The sequence below is a fragment of the Canis aureus genome, chromosome 37 (genome assembly GCF_053574225.1).
Source record: "Canis aureus isolate CA01 chromosome 37, VMU_Caureus_v.1.0, whole genome shotgun sequence".
NCBI classification, from domain to species: domain Eukaryota; kingdom Metazoa; phylum Chordata; class Mammalia; order Carnivora; family Canidae; genus Canis; species Canis aureus.
The window spans coordinates 5,017,445-5,038,566 of NC_135647.1; the positions used below are offsets into that span (position 1 = coordinate 5,017,445).

The following is a 21,122-nucleotide window of genomic DNA, read 5'->3' on the forward strand; positions in this document are numbered from 1 at the left end:
CAGAGAGCAAGGGGTACAATTTTTTTCAGGGGGCTCAATTTTCAATCCAAGAGTCTCTGATGAAGCAGGTCAACTTGAATTCTGTGCGAAGGTTAAGATGTTATTTGTTTCTGATCTATGTTTAATGATAAATTAACTGATTTACTTTTATATTCAACTATACAATATACTGAATCGAAACAAAGGGCAGATCATTGGATAACATGACCCAAGACAACAGTTCTATCTGTGTTTCTCTGTGGCTGACAAAAGTTGCTTCATCTCTATGCCACTCTTGTAAATGATACCAGGAGCCAATTAAATCAGATCCCCCATGTTATGTGTGTTATAAAACATGCATCAGCCTCACACCCCATCTCTGCATGTCTTCTTTCTCTAGGGAGCAACTCTTCATCCTATTGCTTTCCTAATTGACATGTGAGGAGAGCACCAGCAGAACATTTACCTGAATCCCCCTCTCAAGCACAGCTGATTATGAAAACCTGGGAAGAGCTCTAGAAACAATCCCATTTATATTTTTCTATTCAAAAGGTGGCCTGAGAAGCTGGAGATTATGCTAGTCTGGGCTATGGGGTCATCATGTCCTCCTACCTAGAGTTCTTCTCTCAAGAGCATGGTTAGCAATGAGCATCCTACCTTCTGAATGTCTTGGCCCTGTGTGGGAAGAGCAGTGCTTTTTTTATCTGAGATACCTGGAGCTACAGGTCACTTTTTAAACCAGCAGAAAGGCTCTGTAATGCTAGGTTACTTTGACATAGATAATGACTTAAAATTCTTCTGAGCTTAGATTTTACACTTAACAATTCTCCAAATTAGCTCCTGCTATCCCTATAGGTTTTTCCCCTTTGAGCTTTTAAAGTCAAAAATCTCTAAATATAGCCAGGGCACCAAAGTCCCTAGGTTATGGGGTCATACCTTCCTGCAGGATGTGATGGAAGGGATATGTGTATATGTTAACAGGGGTGAGGTAGCTAGTGAAATAAAGAATTGATTATTTGTCCTATAATAGTAAAAGAAATGGTGCTGGATATCAGCCTCAAAGGCCACCACTAACACCTGATTGAATCTGTACCAGAACTGGACAAAATTGTGAAAAGGGAGAATTATGGAAGGTTATAGAAAGACAGTATTTCTTCCCTCTTGACTTTTTTTGTATACTTTTGTACTATGTAAAGGAAAAATAAATAAAAATCTTTGGCCAGAGTTTTGTGTATCATGTCCTCTGTTTTGTGGTTAGGTTTAGCTGAGAATCCTCTGAGTCTTCACCAATGTCAAATATCTGTCAGCAGCAGATATATTATGAGCTGCTTATGGAAATGAGTGGCAAATATTATTTTCTTTTCAAGGAAGCTGAGGGCTCAAAAGGAAACCAAGATTCCACCAAAACTGTCTGCCTAGCGGTGTGCAAACATGGCCATCCTTACAGAAAGCTATGGATGTAGGAGAATCTGGACTGTTTTCAGGGGATATGGATATTCACCCCTTGAACAAATCATGCCTGCTGTTTAACAACCTTTACAGTTGGAATGTGCCTTCTCATAAAGAACTTGCTTTTAGACTTGACCAGAGTTCTTTCATTTTGCTGGAAGAAATAGACTATTTTGTATTGTTTGACCACATATATGAAAGCTTTTGTAGCAAGGAATTCATTACATGGTGAATGCACTGGTTTGGTGGGTATTTCTTCCCAGTTATGCCCTCTCCTTCCTGTAAACCTCCACAATCTCAAATAGAATTGTCTCCTAGATATTTTTTTCCCTCCCCTCTGGGTTACGGCACATCACACTAGATGGCAGTAATACCCCAGTTTGGGAATCCATTTACTGTCTCCCCTACCCCCACACACAACCTTTTCTTGTCCAGAATAATATGGAATAAAACATGCAAATAAAATCCGTTCATCTTGTACAAGATTCATTCAGAAAAGCTGATATACAATTAAAGCTGGTAAGGAAAAAAATATATGTTAAACAATATTGAAAGCTCAGGCATTATGGGGATTTTTGCTGGGGGTGGGGGAGGAGTGGTCTACTGGTTTGTTTCTTTGTTACTGTTTTTCAGATATAGTTTAATTACAAAAGGAAATTGGTTGGGCCAAAAATCTAAGCTTAAGTGAGAAGGTAAACGTGTATTTCTGAGAAAGAAAGGAAGTCAGCCATGCCAGTTGCTTCTGTTTTTTCAAATTCTATGCTTCTTCCAGCAGATTGGCTATGCTTTTATGCAACATTAATCTGGATTTTATAGACAGAGATGGTCAGATGCAAACTGAGAGCCTTATGTGTATTGCCCACTAATTGTGAATAGAATGATTGGAAGGAAAACCAAACCAATCTAAAAGCTCCTGTTATAATGAGGACCTCTTTTCATTGTGTTTGTGTAAATCTGCAGATTTGCTGAGGACTTAGAGGGAGACAAAACCAGTTTCTGTAAAATATTCTTGGTCAGGTAATCCAGAGCCTCAGAATGCCCTACTAAGTGGGAACCATCTGAGAAAAATATGCAAAAAATGACTCTACTCGGACTGGCACTAATTCATTTTGCATATAAAGCAGTGAAAAGGTAAAATATTTTTATCAAAACAAATTTGTCAAACATTTAACTTGATGTTAGAGAAATGTTATTTTTCTTTTTTCTCTGACAGTTCACAGCCCTGGGCTTTATATTGGAATTCACAGGTACTATGCTCTCATTTTAAAGGAGAGCGTGTAATCACCTTTTAAAGGTTACTATACAGAAAACTGAAGCATCATAAGAAGCAGCGTGAATTCATGAGCAAATATGAAGAATGTTACTCAGCCTGCATGTGAAAATGCTTAATGCATTATTTATAGATATTGTTTTACCACAGAGATCAAGGTCATGCATTGGCCTCCCGGGCAATGGGTCAAGTCTTGAGAGGCCATCCTGATAATCCCAGCTGACAGTTTCTTGGATAGACTTGTTGTACTTTAAGTAGATGCATTTTCCAACTTGGAAGGAACAGTCAAAACTTTTTTTTTTCTTAATTAGCTAGCTACTCGTTTATCCAACTTGATCACAACTCATTAATTTTGATCAGAAACAGTGCACGGGGTTGTGAGGTGTTGCTATGTTCACATTCTCTCTCCCTAAATTTTATGAATCATTCTATTAAGAGAAATAGGCAATTAACCTTTCCTTCTACCAATTCTTTCTTGCCTCTATCCTTTGCCAATGATGTTTCCATATATTCCAGTGTCTAAAAGCAGACTCAATTATAATGTGACTTATAAGAAGATATTGGAATCCTGGGACATTTACTCTAGAATTTTTGATGGCAAGTTATTTCTAAATACTTTTTAAAATCAATATATATTAAATATTACAGAATTCCATGCTTTTGTTATCCATACTGGGCCCTTTTGTTGTATGTGGCTCCCTTGGGTTCTCTTGTGTAGTACAGAAGATGTAGAACTGCTTGTTCAAATAATCTTGGGACATGATATTGAGGTCCTGACCTCTCCTAGCATTAAGCAGGCAGTGGCATATGGTGGGGGGATTAGGGAGAGTGAGCTGTCCCTGAAAGGCAACAAGGGGGTATATCATCTGCAGAGAATTAAAAATAATAGTAAACCTTACTAAAAATAGCACTGGTTTTTATTATTACTGTGCACCAGCAATTTTAAACAATATCAGTAGCAAAATAGCCTTCCACACCAAGCCTATCCTTCCTACTCTCTGTCTTCCTTTGAGGGCTGCTAAAAAGGGGAAGGTTCTTGATGCCATCATCTTAGGTCAAAGGGGCTATATTTTCTACTCAAGCTTAAGTGTAAAAAAATAAAAATAAAAATAAAAACACAAGAGTTCTCTCATCCTGCCCTTTAATCATTTTTCCCAGTTCTAATCTTGCTAGGTTTCACATAGTATTTTTGTGAGCATGGAGGATTTCATGGCAGTTAGCACTTTCTCTGAATACTGGAACATTTCTGAATCTATCTGGGCTTTCCTCAAAATATTGGAATCACATATATTCCTTTCTATCTTTCCTACCTCCAGGATCAGTAGATTAAAAAATCAGTCAAAATAACATATATTTTTTATGTTCACAGAACACTATAAGATCAAAATGTTCAGAAAGAAGCATCCCTATTTAATAAGTAATGGGATTCAGGATAATAAAAGGTGGCAAAAGAGCCTTCTGCAGGAGAACAACTAGCCAGAACTTGTCACTGAAGCTGATGTGAATCAGGCTAACCCAAAGCAAGCATCTCCAGGCATCTCTGTTTTCATTAAGCCCCTCTGCATCATTGGCCAGGTGTTTCCAGGCCAATTAAAAAAAAAAATCAATGATTGAATTTACAGTAAAACAAATATATGAATGGAAAGCAGGGTTCTTGTTGTTTGCGCATCAAGGAAGGTGTAGAAATAGGAAGCATAGATCTTGAAGTCAGTAAACTGAGGATTTAGTCCTGGCCTCACCACTTGTTAAATGTGTGACATTGAATACATTTCTCTTTAAGACTTGGTTCTCTTAGGGATCCCTGGGTGGTGCAGCGGTTTAGCGCCTGCCTTTGGCCCAGGGCGCGATCCTGGAGACCTGGGATCCAATCCCACGTCGGGCTCCCGGTGCATGGAGCCTGCTTCTCCCTCTGCGTATGTTTCTGCCTCCCTCTCTCTCTCTCTTTGTGACTATCATAAGTAAATTTTAAAAAATTAAAAAAAAAAGACTTGGTTCTTTCATCTGCTAAGTTGGTATAAAAATAGTGTAATAAAAAAATAAAAAAATAAAAAAAATAAAAATAAAAATAGTGTAATAATAATGATAATAGTATATTGTGGGGTTACCATTAGGTTGAAATAATTTGATGTGGGTAAAATGCTTCCCTAGTTCTTGGCATTTAGAAAGATTTCTGCTTCATAACTATTTGATTCCATATAGAATTCCATGTGTACAGTGGGTGATAGAATAATAATTCTTTTTGGCCTAGTTGAGTTACCAATTAAGTTGGGAATGTGTTCATAAGGTTTTAAGCAAATGATCACTCAAGGTCCTCACCTTATCTTTCTATATTTACTCATTTCTTCACATACAGTTCTAGTCATTCAGTTCAGGTCTGGTTATTTAGAATATATCCCATGTCCTGTCACCAGTGTGTAAATAATAAACAATATCATACTCCTAACACAAATGGTGGATTTTCATCAAAGAAAGGAAAAAGCAAGAGAGTATCAACTGAAGTAAGAGAAGTTTCCATGGGAGGGGAGCAGTTGGGGTCAATCTCACAGGTTCAAACAAAGGGGAGCAGAAAGTGGTTCCACTCAGGGGTGGAAGAAGAGCCTGAGCAAAGTAATGGGTGCAGAGAGAGAAAATGTGCACAGAAGGAAGAGGCAAAAAGCATCACGGGCGTAGGAAGTTGTGTTTTGAGTAGATCAAGTTGGGTACAGAGGCAAGGCTGATCATGCAGATCCTTTAATGCTGGATGGAATTCTATGGACTTACAGCAGAAGTCACGTGAGGTTTAAGATTCAGGGTTGGTGCTGTGATGTAGGTGGACACTGGGGCTAAGGTTGGAGCTATAAGTTCTAGTTAGGGTTTGAAACTACAACTGTGGTTGGGGTAGGTTTGAGGCTACTCATGAATAAAAATGAAAATGTATATGTGCATGGATGCATATATTTCACAGTATTCAAACTCACTCAAGCTAATGAATGGGCTGTTTAAGAGCCTCTGCCTCTCTCTCTATATGTATATGTGTGTATTTACAAATGAATATATACATATGACTACAATGTCTGTACACATATGCATATAGCCAAAGCGGTCGTTAGTCTTTTTACAGGAAATGCTGTCTGATCTGTTTGCTAAGTAGAATAATAAAAATAATAATAAACATTTATTCAACCCAGGCACTGCCCTAAACAATACCTGTGTGTTATCTAACATAATTTAAATCTAATGGAAATGGAAGAGAGAGATTACAATCGGGGTGGGAAGGGGACTGGGGTCAAGGAAACCAGTTAGCAATCTGCTGCCAAAATCCAAAATGGAACCGATGAAGCTTTGGTATATGGTAAATGGAAGTGGGAATGGAAAGGAAGGAGGAAGCTATGAAAAATATTAGGAAGGGAGAGATGATCTTGCTTTGAAAGACAGAAGGCAGAAGAGCTCTTAGACACGGGACACTGGAAGATGTTTGAGAATTGAATAACTTTGGGAGGTTACAGGCATATGAGAGGCAATGGAGTGTTTGTAAACTGTAGTGTGCTTATGAATGCACAGCATTATTATTTTACCTATCCAAACAATTCTCTAGAAAAATACTTGAGTTCCTGCTGTACATTATCCTCTGCTCTGTGGGATGCTTTAATTAATATCCTTTCAGCCTGTCCTGACTTTGTCTTCTTCCTGTTTCCAAGCAGATGAGAGAAAACACAGTCGTGGCCTGACTTGCTTCAATGACATCAGAACCCATGACCCTGTCTGTTCCAATCAGGACACGGTCACCCTAGCAACCAGCTACTCTTTTTTTTTTTTTTCTTTCATTTTCTCTTTCAAGAAGTATAACTTAGTTTACATAGATTAACTGAAAAAATTCTATTCGATTTATTTTGCATTTTATAGTTTGGCTTCTTGAAAGATATCCCAGTGTTTTTCTTTCTTAAATGGTTTAGACTCTTTTACATTTTTCTGAATATTTTAATACACAATTTAAACAAAATAGACTAGCTGGTAGAAAAAAGTGATGCCATCATGAAAGCAAAAATTTCACTCCATCATTTTTTTTCTGAGACTGACATTGTATTAGATGGTTTGCCCTCCTGAACTTTAACTCCAAACTGAGATAATGAAATTATGATTTATTTTTCTCAAATCTTCCATTCTGCTTTCTTGTCATTTCTCGATTGGAATTCTCAGATACAAACATCATGGTTGTTTTTACACTTCACAGGATAAGAATGACATTTATCTAAAGGAGATGGTGCATGTGTAGAATTAAGGAATGAGGTGGTAGGGATGACGCTTTTCCTAATGTGATAACTTCTGTGAAGGAAAGCTAATTGCCCAGGTGAGCCAATTTTGTGTCAGGCATCACCTGAAAGAATAGTCCCTTGGCACAAAAAAAAAAAAAAAAAAAAAAAAAAAAAAAAGATCTCACTGATCCCTTTGGCATTTTGAACTAAGTTTTCCTTAAATACTAGTTCAATTCATATTTTCAGCTCCCAGTAGAATAATTTTAGAAGAGACAATAAGGAGACATTCAAGACTACTATCTAACTATATGTTCACCAACCTCAACTCATATTAGAGCCGTTCCATACTACTGGAAGAATTAGGTTTTGTGCAGCAAAGGAGAATTTTAAACAATTTGAAATGGCTATACTTATACTAGGGGATGGTACAATCTAAGCATCCATGTAAAGAGCATTTTTATTATAATTTGTTAAGCGTTTATGGGAACTTAAATGTTCTAGAGATTTGGACGTTGTCAAAGTTTTAGAGATTAGTTTAGAGTTCCTGAAGTCTAAGGACAATAGGATGATCAGAGTGGACCTCATGAAGGGATGAGGAAGGTGACTGGAGCAGAGAATGGAAGGGAGTGAGGGGCAAGTCATGAGGACATTTTGGGGAAGAAAATTATAGCCAGAGGAAATGTCCAGAGAAAGGTCCCAAGAAGAAAAAGTGTCTAAATGTTTGGAGAAGACTAAGGAGGTTGGCATGGGCAGCATGATGCAACAGTAATAAGTATTGAGGTCAGAGAGGTATGAGGGCAAGGATGCAAGGGGGAAAGTGTATTGGTATAGGTCATTGTGAGAAATAATTGTAAAGATGTCAGCTTCTATTCTGAGGGAAAAATTTCTACTGAAAACCTCTGCACATAAGTTAACAACTTTTATCACATTTTTAGACTTGTTTACAGCAGGATTGGTACTTCCTTTTACAGAAAGGTGAATAATAAATATTTTAGGCATATGAGCCTTATGGTCTCTGTTGCAACCACTCAATTCTACTATCATAGTGCAAAAGTAACCAAAGGCCATATGTATAAAATGGGTGTGGTTGTGATCCACTGAAAATTCATTTACAGAAACATGCAGCCCACAGGACATAGTTTGCTGACCTTTATTCTAGAGATTCATCTGATTTATTTATATTTCTTCCAGGAAAATTCAGCTAAGGGAAAATGGAGAAGAAACTTAAAGTGACCATCTACTGGGCCAGCATGTGTTCTAGGTATCATATCTACACATAGTCATTTATTTCCATCCCTATTATTTGTCAATTGTCCAGGACACCTTTATCTCTCAGGAAAATAACTTCAATAGATGCCTTTCTGATTCAATTTTGCTTGAACATCTTCTCAGTGCATTCTGCCAGAATAATCTTTTAAAATGTAATCATGCCAAATATTTAAGGAAAGAATAACACTAATTCTATATAATCTCTTCCAGAAGATGTCAGCTCCCAAGTCATGTTATAAAGTCAGCATTATTCTGATATCAAAACCAGACAGAAGAAATATAAGAAAACTTTTGAAGAATATCCTTCATGAACATAGACCCAAAAATTATCAACAAAATATTAGCAAATTGAATCTCACAACATATAAAAGGAATAACATACTAACATCAAGCAGAATTCATTCCAGGAATGCAAGAATGAATCAATATTCTAAAGATGTTTCAAAGTAATCTGCAAATGAAGGTTCAAAAAAAAAGCAAAAGTACATAATGATATCAATTGATGCAGAGCAAGCATTTGACAGTACTTAACAACCACTCATGGTGTAATTTCTCAGTAAATTGGGAGTGGAGTGGAACATCCTCCACCTGTTAAAAAGCATGTACAAGAAAACATACCATTAACGTTGATGGAAGACTGAATGCTGTCATTCTCACAGAAAACAAGTTAATAATGTTCATTCTCACCATTCATATTCGTCATATGATTAGAATACTAGCCTATACAATAAAACAAGAAAATTAAATGCATACAGATAAGAAAGAAAGGGAACTTTTCTGTCATGAGTTGATGATGGCACTCATATTTCTACATTTGAGTACTGAACAAATATAAACTGATATTAAAAATAAAAACACTTAGGATAGTAACCCAAAGAGCTAAACACTTAGGTAAAAATCTAACAAAATATGTATACAATCTGTATAGTGAAAAGTACAGAATGATGATGAAAAAAACAAAGATCTAAATAAACAGAAAGATGGACTTTGGTCATGGATTAGAATACTCAACATAATGGTAATACTCTCCAAATAGATCGGTAGGCTTAATGTAATTGCTGTCATAATCCCAACAGGATTTTTTGAAAATATAGATAAGATGATTCTAAAAAAAATATGGAAAGGCAAAACAGAGTAGTGAAAACAATTTTGACAAAAAGAGAATAAGTTTGGAGAAATAAGAATACTCAGTATTAAGACTTATTTTATGGTTACAGTTATCAAACCAGTGTGGTCCTGGCAGAAGGATAGGTACTTAAGTCAATATAAAAAATAGTGAAAGGGAATAAAGGGGAAAGGAGAAAAAATGTGTGGGAAATATCAGAAAGGGAGACAGAATATGAAAGACTCCTAACTCTGGGAAACGAACTAGGGGTGGTGGAAGGGGAGGAGGGCGGGGGGATGGGGGTGACTGGGTGACGGGCACTGAGGTGGGGGCACTTGACGGGATGAGCACTGGGTGTTATTCTATATGTTGGCAAATTGAACACCAATAAAAAATAAATTTATTAAAAAAAAAAGAAGAAACTAAGAAAAAAAAATGGAACAGGACAAATCAATACAGAGAAGCAGAACTGATTTTCAACAAAGGAAGGACTGATCTTCCCCTAGTTATCCCTACAGTTAATTGAATCTTCATCCTTTTATTTGGTTACACTATAAGTGGTTGACATTAAACTCTTCAGTGCTGAGGCATCCATTTCAAAATACATTCTCTCTCTCTGTTTTTTAAAAAGATTTTATTTATTTATTCATGATAGAGACACACACAGAGGCAGAGACATAGGCAGAGGGAGAAGCAGCTCCATGTAGAGACCCCGATGTGGGACTCGATCCCGGACTCCAGGATTTCGCCCTGGGCGGAAGGCAGATGCTCAACCACTGAGCCACCCAGCTTCCCTCAAAAGACATTCTCTTGAATAAATATACCACCAGTTGTGTGACACAGCTACCAGTAAAATCACCACCCAAGTAGTGCCTCTTTCAAAAAACCCTGGGTGACCTAAATAATCGACTGATTCAGTTACCCTACATTCACTCTCCCATGCCCTAATTCCTGCTTTTGTGCTTCAAATTAGCCAGTAATGAGTGACCCCAGAAACCATAAACTTCCCAACCTTGCACCCTAATAAAGGCAGAGTACCAGATCCATTCTCTCAATCTGTCTCTCTCTCCCAGTGAAATCATTGTGTGGCCCTCAGGCAGACAGTGTACCCCATGGAACTTGTAAGTAATAGATCTTGTTCCTCAAAGTTCCCTGATGGTTTCATGGTGAAGTTCATCCTGTGATCGTAATAAGAACTACAAGGGTGTGTTCATGTCTGTGGGGTCTCTCCATCAGTAATTCTGATTGGGTGAGGGTTTCAGGTATTCCTAGCTGAGAGCATTACCTTCAATATACTGGACCTGACACAACATTGGTGAAGCCCAAAACTAGAGTCACCCTTGATTCTGCTTTCTCTCACACATTAGTTCAATCTGTTGGAAATTCCTGTCCACTCTTTCTCAAAGCATACCCAGAATCTGACTACTTCTCACCTCTTCTGCTCTTATCATCACCATCCACACCTTATCCAAACTGTTGCAATTGGCTCATAAGTGGTCTTAATACCTCTACACTTTGCTCTATAGTCTATTATTGTATAAGTTGACAAAAGAGTTATTTTAAAAGTTAAGAAAGATGGTATCAATCCTTGACTCAAAGTCTTCAAATGACTGCTCATCTCACTGAGAGTACAGCCCAAAGTCATAACCATGGGATTGGAAGATTGTGCATGATCTGATCTGGCCTCTCTACCATCACTCTGTTCTCAAATCTTCTCTCTGTCTCTATTGCTCATTGATTCTTCTGCTGTCACACTGACTTCCTTTCTTGAACAGGCCAAATATACCCAGCCCTTGTAATTTTTGCACTTGATGATTCTTGTGCCCAAACTGTCTTTTCCCAGGACTCAGAAAAGTTCACTCTCTCACTTTTGCTAGGTTTCTGCCAATATGGCATCATATTTTCTTGATCACCCTAAATAAAACAACCTACCCATCTCTGACATTCCCAAGTCCTCTTACCCACTTTATCTTTTTCTTTCTTTTCAGTATATCCAACCTACTAGTGAATTACATATTTATTGCTTTATCAAGCTATTTCATAAATATAATTTAATTTCAATGAAGACAGAGAGTTTGCCTGTTTGTCTGTTTATTGTGAAATCTAGAACAGCCTCAGCCATATCACAAAGTACTCAATACATAAGTGTTCGTGAATGAATCTAATAGAGGCATGGCCTTGATGTATAACTCAGAATCTATGAATATACTTGATAAATCAACCAAGCTCTGTCTTTTATGAATATACATTTGGAAAGTACTTTTAATAAATAATTTGGGTTATATAAGTATTACTATTATTCTTTACACGTTTTCAACATAAGCCAGTATTATTGTCCATTCCTCTAGTTCATTCAAGGTAAATTCTTCAAGACACTCCATGATGTACTGTTAATCATTTTATATTCTATTATTTATCATTATCATATTGAAGGTCTAGATTCCATGCTCAATAGGCTATTTTCATCTTTAGTGTTTTGGCAGGAATTAATGAATGCTACTACTGGTGTGTAGCCAGGTTTTTGCCATGTGTTCCTACTAGTCAGTTTTAGTACAAGTGTATTTAATTCAAAGAGAAATCAGTGTTTGGGGGCTTTTTTCCCCCATTCAAATGTCTTTACAGTAGCTTGCGTTGACAAGATTATTCATTTACATTTTGAAAAGAAGTTGGCAGATATTATCTAACAAATACGTATTTCCTTTTCAATATATGTAAGGACAAATATAAAACAAAGTCATGCTTAACAACTGTTACATTACATAGAACTTGTGTCATAAGCCTTCTCAACAGAGTACAGCTCTTGTCTTTTATATGGCAGAACCAAATAGGAAAAGGGATCAGAGCACCTAAATAAGTTTATATAACACAAGAGTCATGACATCTCTCTTCTCAATGATCATGACACTACAACAATAAACAAAACAAGACCAAAAGGATGGGTAAGCATCCATGATGTACCTAATTCTATAGGAAATTACTATCAGCAAAAATGCTTCTTAAGCAAAGAAAGATAATGTTTATCCTTAAATTGTCTACAATCTAGGTCATAGGAGAAGCCAAACCCTCAGCTCTCACCACATGACAACAGATGAAAGAGAGACAAATTATTACTGAGTTTTGGGTTTCAAAGCCTTTTAGGGACACTGGGAACTTGCAGGGATTCCAAAGAAGAGCCACAGAGATGATTAAAGAGTGTAAAACAGGACCTCTGAGGGAAGGTTAAAGGAATTGGGATTATTTAGTTTGGAAGCGAGGTGATTAAGAAGTGGTTTCAAAATAGCTTTAAAAATACACAGTGTTAGCTAATTGATAATGGTGGCAAGCTTTTTCCCAGGATGAGAAGGGGATAACAAAATGCTACATGAGGGATTTGGTTAAATATATTAGTAAGGGGGAGTTGTCTGAGATTAAAGATAGAAATGGATGGTCAAACTACAATGCTGTTTTCTTTTTGGTTTATTTACTGTTTAAAAATAGAGAAGAGATCCATATAACTGACGTGCAAAGGCAAAGAGTGAAAGTAAGTCATTTTTAAAGGCTCTAGCACTACAAGACTTTTCAAAACATCTTCCATGTGTGTGACCTTTGGATTTTATTTAGCATTTTGCCAAGTCTTACTATAGTCTGTGTCAATTTTTTTTAAAGATTTTATTTATTTATTCATGAGATACAGAAAGAGAGACAGAGACAGAGACACTGGCAGAGGGAGAAGCAGGCTCCATGCAGGGAGCCGGATGTGGGACTCGATCCCAGGTCTCCAGGATCACACCCCGGGCTTAAGGCAGTGCTAAACCACTGAGCCACTGGGGCTGCCCTCAATTTTGAATAGGATATTCTCCAACTGAACTTTTTCCTCTCATCTTTAGTTTTTATATAACACTAATTATCTCTATGGATTGAAATTTTAAGTGCTTAGTATTTTGTATCCACTTATAATCAGGCACAGCAAAATATCACAAAGGAAAACTTTGTTTGTTTTCTTTAGGAAGTATTTCATAGTTCATTGGTAGTTGATGTATAGTCTTCTGGCATATGAAGCCAGGTTGGCAATAAAAATTACTTCCTGGGGGATTATAACTTATCCTACATTTAGTATCGCCAAATAGTTTTGGTAGAGAAAAAAAAAAACCCTGAAGCAATCAAGCTGTTTCACTTTTTTTTTTTTTTTTTTTTACTTATTAAAGCCTAGTTAAAATAAAAGGACTGCTTAATGCAATGATTATGAAAATAAATTTTTCCAGTCCAAAGGCAATCATTCAGTTGAAAAGCTCATAAAAATGGGGTACTCTGACACAATTCATCTCTGAAAGCTTGAATAATGTTTGATTTCTTCCAAACCAAATTTTAAACAGCCTAAGCAAACCCAAATTTATTTGAAAACCCAACTCCCATTGTTTACTTTTTCAGTGGGTTTTCTTTTTGGCAACAAAGAGCCTGAAGTCTTAATAAAGTTGGGAACTTACTTAAATGCAGTGATGGAGAAACTGGGCCAATGTTTAGGGAAACTGTTTGCCAAGAAATTTTAGAACAATTGCATTTTAAGTATTGTTCCATTTAAGGGGTGGAATTAAACTTCTATGGAGCAAAACTGCCATATACACCTTCTTGTTGTAGTATGGTTTGCACAATCTTAAATGGAATTAGGTTTCTCATTAATGAAGGGCATAAATCTGAATTTATTTCCCGAAAAGGCAAGATATGGATTCCAGTAATAGTGTTTTAAAATACGTGTACCTTATCTACATTATAGTATTTCAAAGTAATAGAAATCTTGGCCATCAAAGGATATCTTCATTAATTTCACACTGTGCATGTCAGTAAACAGCTAAGCTCAGCACAGACTTTCTAAATCTTTCAGCCCCATCCACTTACCTATTATTTTAGCTTCATTTGCAGGGATGTGAGAACCAGCTATTTGACTGCCTTTTTGGTGCATGAATCATTGCATGTTAGAGATAAAATTGTTTTTATCATGAATTACTTCCATGTAGGCGGGAAAAGAATCTTTTTAAAGAGTGAGAAAAAAGCCACCCATGACTAGGGGAATGAGCTAGTACTAGTCATGGCAATGATGGGATAGATGATACTTGGAGGAGCAAAGTTTAACTGACTTCTATACTTCCGTATGCAACCTCCTTTTTTTAAAAAAATAATATCCTGTTTATTTTTAAAAATAAATTGCAGAAAGAATATTTCCCTTTTTTTCAAAAAGAATATTTCTAAGAAAATTGGGAATCTTGTTCAACAATACAGATCAATGCTAGAGAAATGTGATACTCCCTGAATGGAACACCTGCAATTAGAAAACTCATTTAAAGACATTTTACTCTACATTAGTTAGAATACAAAAAAAGAAAGGCCATCTGGGTAAAATTATAATCATCAGATTTTTACCTCTGAAGTTTTCAGAGATATGCTCTCCCACTGAGGCTCCATTTAGGCAGAAATTAAATTTCTACCCTTATCAGCTGTGCAGGCTTCCATGGAGTCATGCCCACAGAGCTTAATCCAGACAGCAGTGTTTTGTCATCCACAAATCTATTCTATTCTAATCTGTAGGTGTGTTTAGAAATATGAATGTGGCATTTTCATAGGCCAGGCTGCAAATTGGAAGCATACCATGTGGCAAAAAATATGAGCTCATGGGGGGAAAAAGAGCTTAGGTATTTTACTCTAAATTGACAAATAGGATGTTCCTGATCTCAGAGGAATTCTCTGGCTCAGTGTTTAATTGCTATTAAAAAATGTATTGCTGAGAAAACAGGCAAATTGAGATCCTTTAGGAAACAGAATTTCAGTAATTTTGTATTTATAGGAAGAATTAGCAGCACTGATTTAAATGTAATGTACAACGAATTAAATTTATTTATTTTTTTTTGTTTTTTTGTTTTTTTCAACGAATTAAATTTAAAAAGCCTCTATTCTTGGGAATCTTATGATGAAGGACTTTGATACAAAAAATAACACAAAGAATAAGAATGCCATTTCTCATGTAGATACCCAAGGGAGAGAGCAACTTGTAGTCGCTTGTTTAGACCTGAGAAATTGCCAAATATCTTCTTGATAAGGTTTGATTGGGAAATAACTCAGTTGATAGTTAAATGTACAAGAGGGTGGGGCTTTTCAGGATTATGGGGAAAACAGAAGAGAAGCTCTGAGCATGTCATGCTGTGGCTGGAAAATGAGTGAAGAGGGGAAGCGGAGGTGTCCATAGAAGACAAAGGCACCCAGGCTTCTCCACTATCTCTCTTAAAATAACACTTTTATTGTGTGTTTAATAAATGTTCTAAGAAGCACAGGGTGGTCATAGATATCTGTTAAAAAGTTTGGAGCAGGGTGGTCCCAATGGCCCAGCGGTTTGGCGCCACCTTCAGCCCAGGGCATGATCCTGGAGACCCGGGATCGAGTCCCACGTCGGGCTCCCTGCGTGGAGCCTGCTTCTCCCTCTGCCTGTGTCTCTGCCTCTGTCTCTGTCTCTCTCTCTCTGTATCTCATGAGTAAATAAATAAAATCTTAAAAAAAAAAAAAGTTTGGAGCAAGTCCTGATGGGAAGTTTAAAGGTAAAACTTTTCACACTCTCGTCAAAGTCACTGGTTGAAAAAGTAACTTTTAACCATCATCTATCTGCTGGCTGCTTTTGGTTTCTCAATATACTTGGCATTGGCACATTACAGTATCATAAATCTTTCAGAAAAGTGGTATTGGTAGGCATCCAAGAAAGTATGTGTGAGATATACATACGCGCATGTGTGCATGCACACAAGTGCTTGTGCGTTCACATGTATGCATGCACACGCACACACATATGTGCACACATACCTGTAGTCTGAGTCTCCTTTAAGTCTATGCCAACTTTGACCTCTATTTTTAAAATTTTCTTTAAAATAGCTGTGCTAGTTATATTATTGTATAAGAATTGAGTTATGAAGATGTAATAATATATTTATAGAAATGGTGTGAGTAGACTACAGTTTATATAAAAGTCTTGGAAATAATTTATTTGGGCATATGGCAGGTATAACATATCAAGCCATTTCAAATGCATTTGCTTTATTTATTTATTTTTCTTTCCTTTTTTTAATTTAAATTCAATTACTTAACTTTATTTTTAAAGACTGCCTGTTATATTAAATTCCTTGGGTAAGTTTTAAAAAAAACCATTTATAATGAAATGGGTAACTCTTAAAATAAAATAAATGTGTTTTAGTGGTTGTTGATGGGTTGTTAATGATTTAATAATCTGTGTCTAATATTTTCTGTATCTATTTAATATAATTTATAACCATTCAGTCTAGGAATTGAGAAATAGAAATGAACCATTAAGGCAACTTGTTCCTTTCTGCTTTTTCTATACCCCATAAATATACTTTGTCCATTCTTGGTTTCAATAACTCTAGTGTGGATTCATCTATCATATCCTGATCCTGTGGGAAAGCTGTCCACACAATGATAGCTCAATGTTTAGCTATTTTCTTTTCTCATAGCATTAAAATTTAGTCCTTAATGTATATAACAAAATATGTTGGTTGAGGTTTGTACAGAATATTCTCTAGGGAAATAAATGCATAGTACATTTTCAGATTTATAAGCTATTTCTAAATGTCTGCAAAATCCATGGCAATATGCTTTAAATTGTTTCATTAACATGATCTCTCATTGAGATTTAGATCCTTAAAACTCAATTTTTGTCACACACACACCCACATCCACCCCCGCCACACACCCACACACGCATGCATATCTCGTACCATATCTCCTGTTAGTCACCTGAAGAGGCCTAAATGTAAAAGAATCACTTCGGGGATCCTATATCATTCTGCCTTCTTATATCTCTGATTACCCATGCAGCACTTTTAGATGGAGATACTGGCTTTTGTTTTTTTTTTTTTTTACATCAGGTTGTATGTGTTTATTTGTATTTGTCCTCTCTCTGACATCAAACATTAATCACTACAAGGGTCATCGTCTTAAGCCCAATAGCATAATTAGAGAAAATTTTCTTTTTCATATAAATGTAACTCACCTTAATAAGATCTAAATGGAAATGGGTACACTGAACCAAAAATGAATTTGGGACATTCAAGATGATTTATTGCCTTTATGTTGCTATGCATTTTTTTAGAAAGCAGCTGTACCATAGGGTTAAAAAGTTCTGTGTCTAAAGCTGGAGTCTCTGGGTCTAAATTCTATTTATGTGTCCTTTGGAAATCTAAGTGTTGTGTCCAAGTTTCTTTATTTGTGAAAAGGAGCTAAAATTTTGGTAGGTTATAGAGTTTTTATAAATCTCAAATGAAATAATGCATTTAGAACACTTACTAGAGTATCTAGCTCATATTTGGCATTGAATAAATATGAGCTATTTTTATCGAAAAATCAAGAATGGATAATGAAATAACAAATTGCTAGTAGTAGCATGGAGGTGTGCATATAGATCTCCTTTGACGAAGGACCTGAGGCCCCCACTGCTGTAAAGTGGTCAGAATACCAATGCTTTCTGGAATTGTGTCTGCTGTCCAGAGATACTGCATCCTTTGGGCGAAGCCATGTGCATTGACCAAAGTATAGGTGCAAAAGTCTTGCCATTTAGGCCCAAAGCAGGACAACCGAGACAGGTGGTTTCAGCTGGGCAGCTCCAAGTGGAGATGGCTGGGGCTGCAGCTTCATCCTTTGCCTGCATCTGCTTCCTGTCCCTCCCTTCCAGAGAGCTTGTGCTGATCTCACGGGCTTTCCCTTACAACATCTTGAACACTGAACTCTGTCTCAGAGTTAACGCTCCAGAAAATCCAAACTGCAGCCTTGATTTACAAGAGGAGTTTTAAAAATACTAGCTTTTCTAACAAATATTTAATTAAAAAATATAAAAAAGTAAGGAAATAATCTTCCTAATTAAAGGTGTTATTTCAAGCCCAGCACACCTGTCTTCAATACTGCTTACAGTTAGATTCCTTGGAAAATCATGTAAGTTTAAAGAGATAAGTTTTTAAGATAGTTTTATCCCATGAAGTTGCATTTTTGATCGAAAGACCTCATGTCCAAAATTTTGTAGAAATCATTATTAACATATTTTACATATTACATATTACATATTTTAACTGATATAATTGTTCAGTTTCAAAGTGTTCATTAATGGCTTGTTTTGTAGCAACATATTTATTTAACTCAATTTATAGAAAATATTATCCAGGAAGACTCTTGGTGGTTCTGTGGTGCCACCTAGAATCAAAGGAATCCCAGGAGAGAGTAGGCAAGATCTTTTGAATATATAAGGACCCAAATGGAAGAGCAGTTTAACTTAAAATGTCATTCATTTATTTCTTTACTCACCAAGTAAATATTTATTGAGCACATATTAGATAACAGGCACTGTGCTAGTACCCATGGTGAGAAATCACAGATGTGCTCTCTGCCTTTTCTCGGCTACTTTTATAGTGTGTGAGACATATTACCACATAAATACCTACAAACTTCCAACTGTGATAAATCCAAGCAGGGGTAGTGTCTTGGTGTCCTTGAAAGATTTTATAATGGAGATCTACCTCATCAGGATGGTCACTATTGAACACAAGCCTGAAAGATGAGTAGAAGTTAGCTATGCGGAGACAGTGAAGAATGTTTCATGTAAGTACAGGAGCATTTCCCAAGGACCTGAGGAGGAGACAATTTGGCATATGAAGTTTGGTACATGAAGAATAAATAAAATCTGGTTTGCAAATCTCAGAAGAGAAAGGAAAGGGGTTGATGTTGAGGAAAGACTAAAAAAAATACATTATCCTGAGTTCTTCAAAGTGGCATGTTGACAATTTAAGGGAGATGGTAAGAAGAAATATACATATATATGTATATACAACAAATATACATATAAATTATATCAAATATGTGGATATTTTAAATGTATTTTTGAAATATGATTGGCTAATGAAAAACTAGTCTTAGTATATATTGGTGGCTATATAAAATAGTTCTCATCAGACTGGCTAGATAGATGCTTCCTTTACTACCCTCCTTCTATGGATTCAGTGAATGTACAGCTTTTCACAGAGCGAGTCCCTTGAAAGAAATTCAGAAACTAGCTGAGCAACTCCTACAACAGCAGGTGTACCAGAAAAAACCCACATTGAAATGGGTAAGGAGGGCTGAGATACACCTTCACCATAATTCCCACCTCTAACACAGCACCATGCTCTCTAGAAGGAATACCTAACTAATTGGCCCCCAAGTGTCAATCTCTCAGCTTTTTAAAAATTATTTTATTTATTACTTTTATTTTTTTAAGAATTTCTTTATTCATGAGAGACACAGAGAGAGAGAAAGAGAGAGAGAGAGAGAGAGGCAAAGACACAGGCAGAGGGAGAAGCAGGCTCCATGCAGGGAGCCTGATGTGGGACTTGATCCTGGGACTCCAGGACCACACTTGGGCCAAAGGCAGGCACCAAACTGCTGAACCACTCAGGGATCCCCTATTTATTACTTTTAAAGAACTTTAGAATTTTTATGTATTTAAAGCAAAATTTAAAAACAAAAACATTTTGTGTTACTCTGTGAACTTTAAAATTACATATAATAATTATTTATGGTACATATTAAAATTCTTTAACCCATTTCTTTTTTTTCGTTTTTATTTTTTTATTGGAGTTCAATTTGCCAACATATAGCATATCACCCAGTGCTCATCCCGTTAAGTGCCCCCCTCAGTGCCAATCACCCAGTCAACCCAACACCCTGCCCACCTCCCTTTCCACTACCCCTTGTTCGTTTCCTAGAGAAGAACACAGGCAACATTCTTTTTGAACTTGGACACAGCAACCTCTTGCAAGATACATCTATGAAGGCAAGGGAAACAAAAGCAAAAATGAATTATTGGGACTTAATCAAGATAAAAAGCTTCTGCACAGCAAAAGAAACAGTCAACAAAACTAAAAGGCAACCTACAGAATGGGAGAAGATATTTGCAAATGACATATCAGATAAAGGGCTAGTATCCAAGATCCATAAAGAACTTATTAAACTCAACACCAAAGAAACAAACAATCCAATCATGAAATGGGCAAAGGGCATGAACAGAATCACAGAGGAAGACATAGACATGGCCAAAAAGCACATGAGAAAATGCTCCGCGTCACTTTAACCCGTTTCTTAGCTGTATATGTCTCTGGTACTTTGTCAAGAATATACCAAAAAAAAATTAATACAGTGTTATTTTAATGTTTTTCATAAAATCATCTGCAATTTGTTGGAAGGGTGTGTTTTCTAGTTAAATAATATTGAAATTGTTGATATATTTGTCTTTTTTTTCATAGACCCTAATATTTTTCTTGTGGCCCATAAGTTTGTTATTGTATATCTTCATTATCATTCAGTTCATAATATTTTGAATTTCCTTTGTGATTTCTTTTTTGACTCCTCATGATTCAGAGTTATATTACTTTCTTCTTTCTCTCCTAACAGAAACATTGGTATCCAAAAGTTGGATGACAGGAGCAAGGTTTAGAGATGGAGGAGGTGGTTAAGTGACTGGTTATATTGCTCAAATATGTTAACTGATGGAGCAAGGAAGTAAGTGGAGAATAATGAAAGTTATTATTCTGTCTGAGAAGTTATTTACAAAGAGTAATTGGGAGGACCACAAAAATTCCATGTGCGATGGCTTGGGATTGCGGTGATACCAAGTAGCACTGAACACACCAAGTATTTAACCTCACTAAAAAAGAAAACCAGTAATGCTCTGAGAAATACCTGGAAAAGGGAAAGGAAATAAGCTTGGCATTTCTTTCTCTTCTCAAAAGAATGAAATTTCTCAAATACCAATGGAGGTACATAA

General features: G+C 36.4%; 1 long non-coding RNA gene across 4 annotated transcripts in view; it reads left to right on the plus strand.

Moving 5' to 3' along the window:
* Positions 1–21,122, plus strand: part of LOC144306390 (uncharacterized) — a 208,234-nt gene that overhangs the window by 149,319 nt on the left and 37,793 nt on the right. For 2 of the 4 annotated variants that reach the window (XR_013373460.1, XR_013373462.1), the window contains 3 exons: positions 2,389–2,559; positions 8,122–8,191; positions 20,750–20,857. This is a non-coding gene — a long non-coding RNA (uncharacterized LOC144306390). Of the gene's footprint in view, positions 1–379; positions 1,193–2,388; positions 2,560–8,121; positions 8,192–8,409; positions 9,190–20,749; positions 20,858–21,122 lie in introns of those variants that run through there. The other 2 variants (XR_013373463.1, XR_013373465.1) reach the window with 2 other exon arrangements.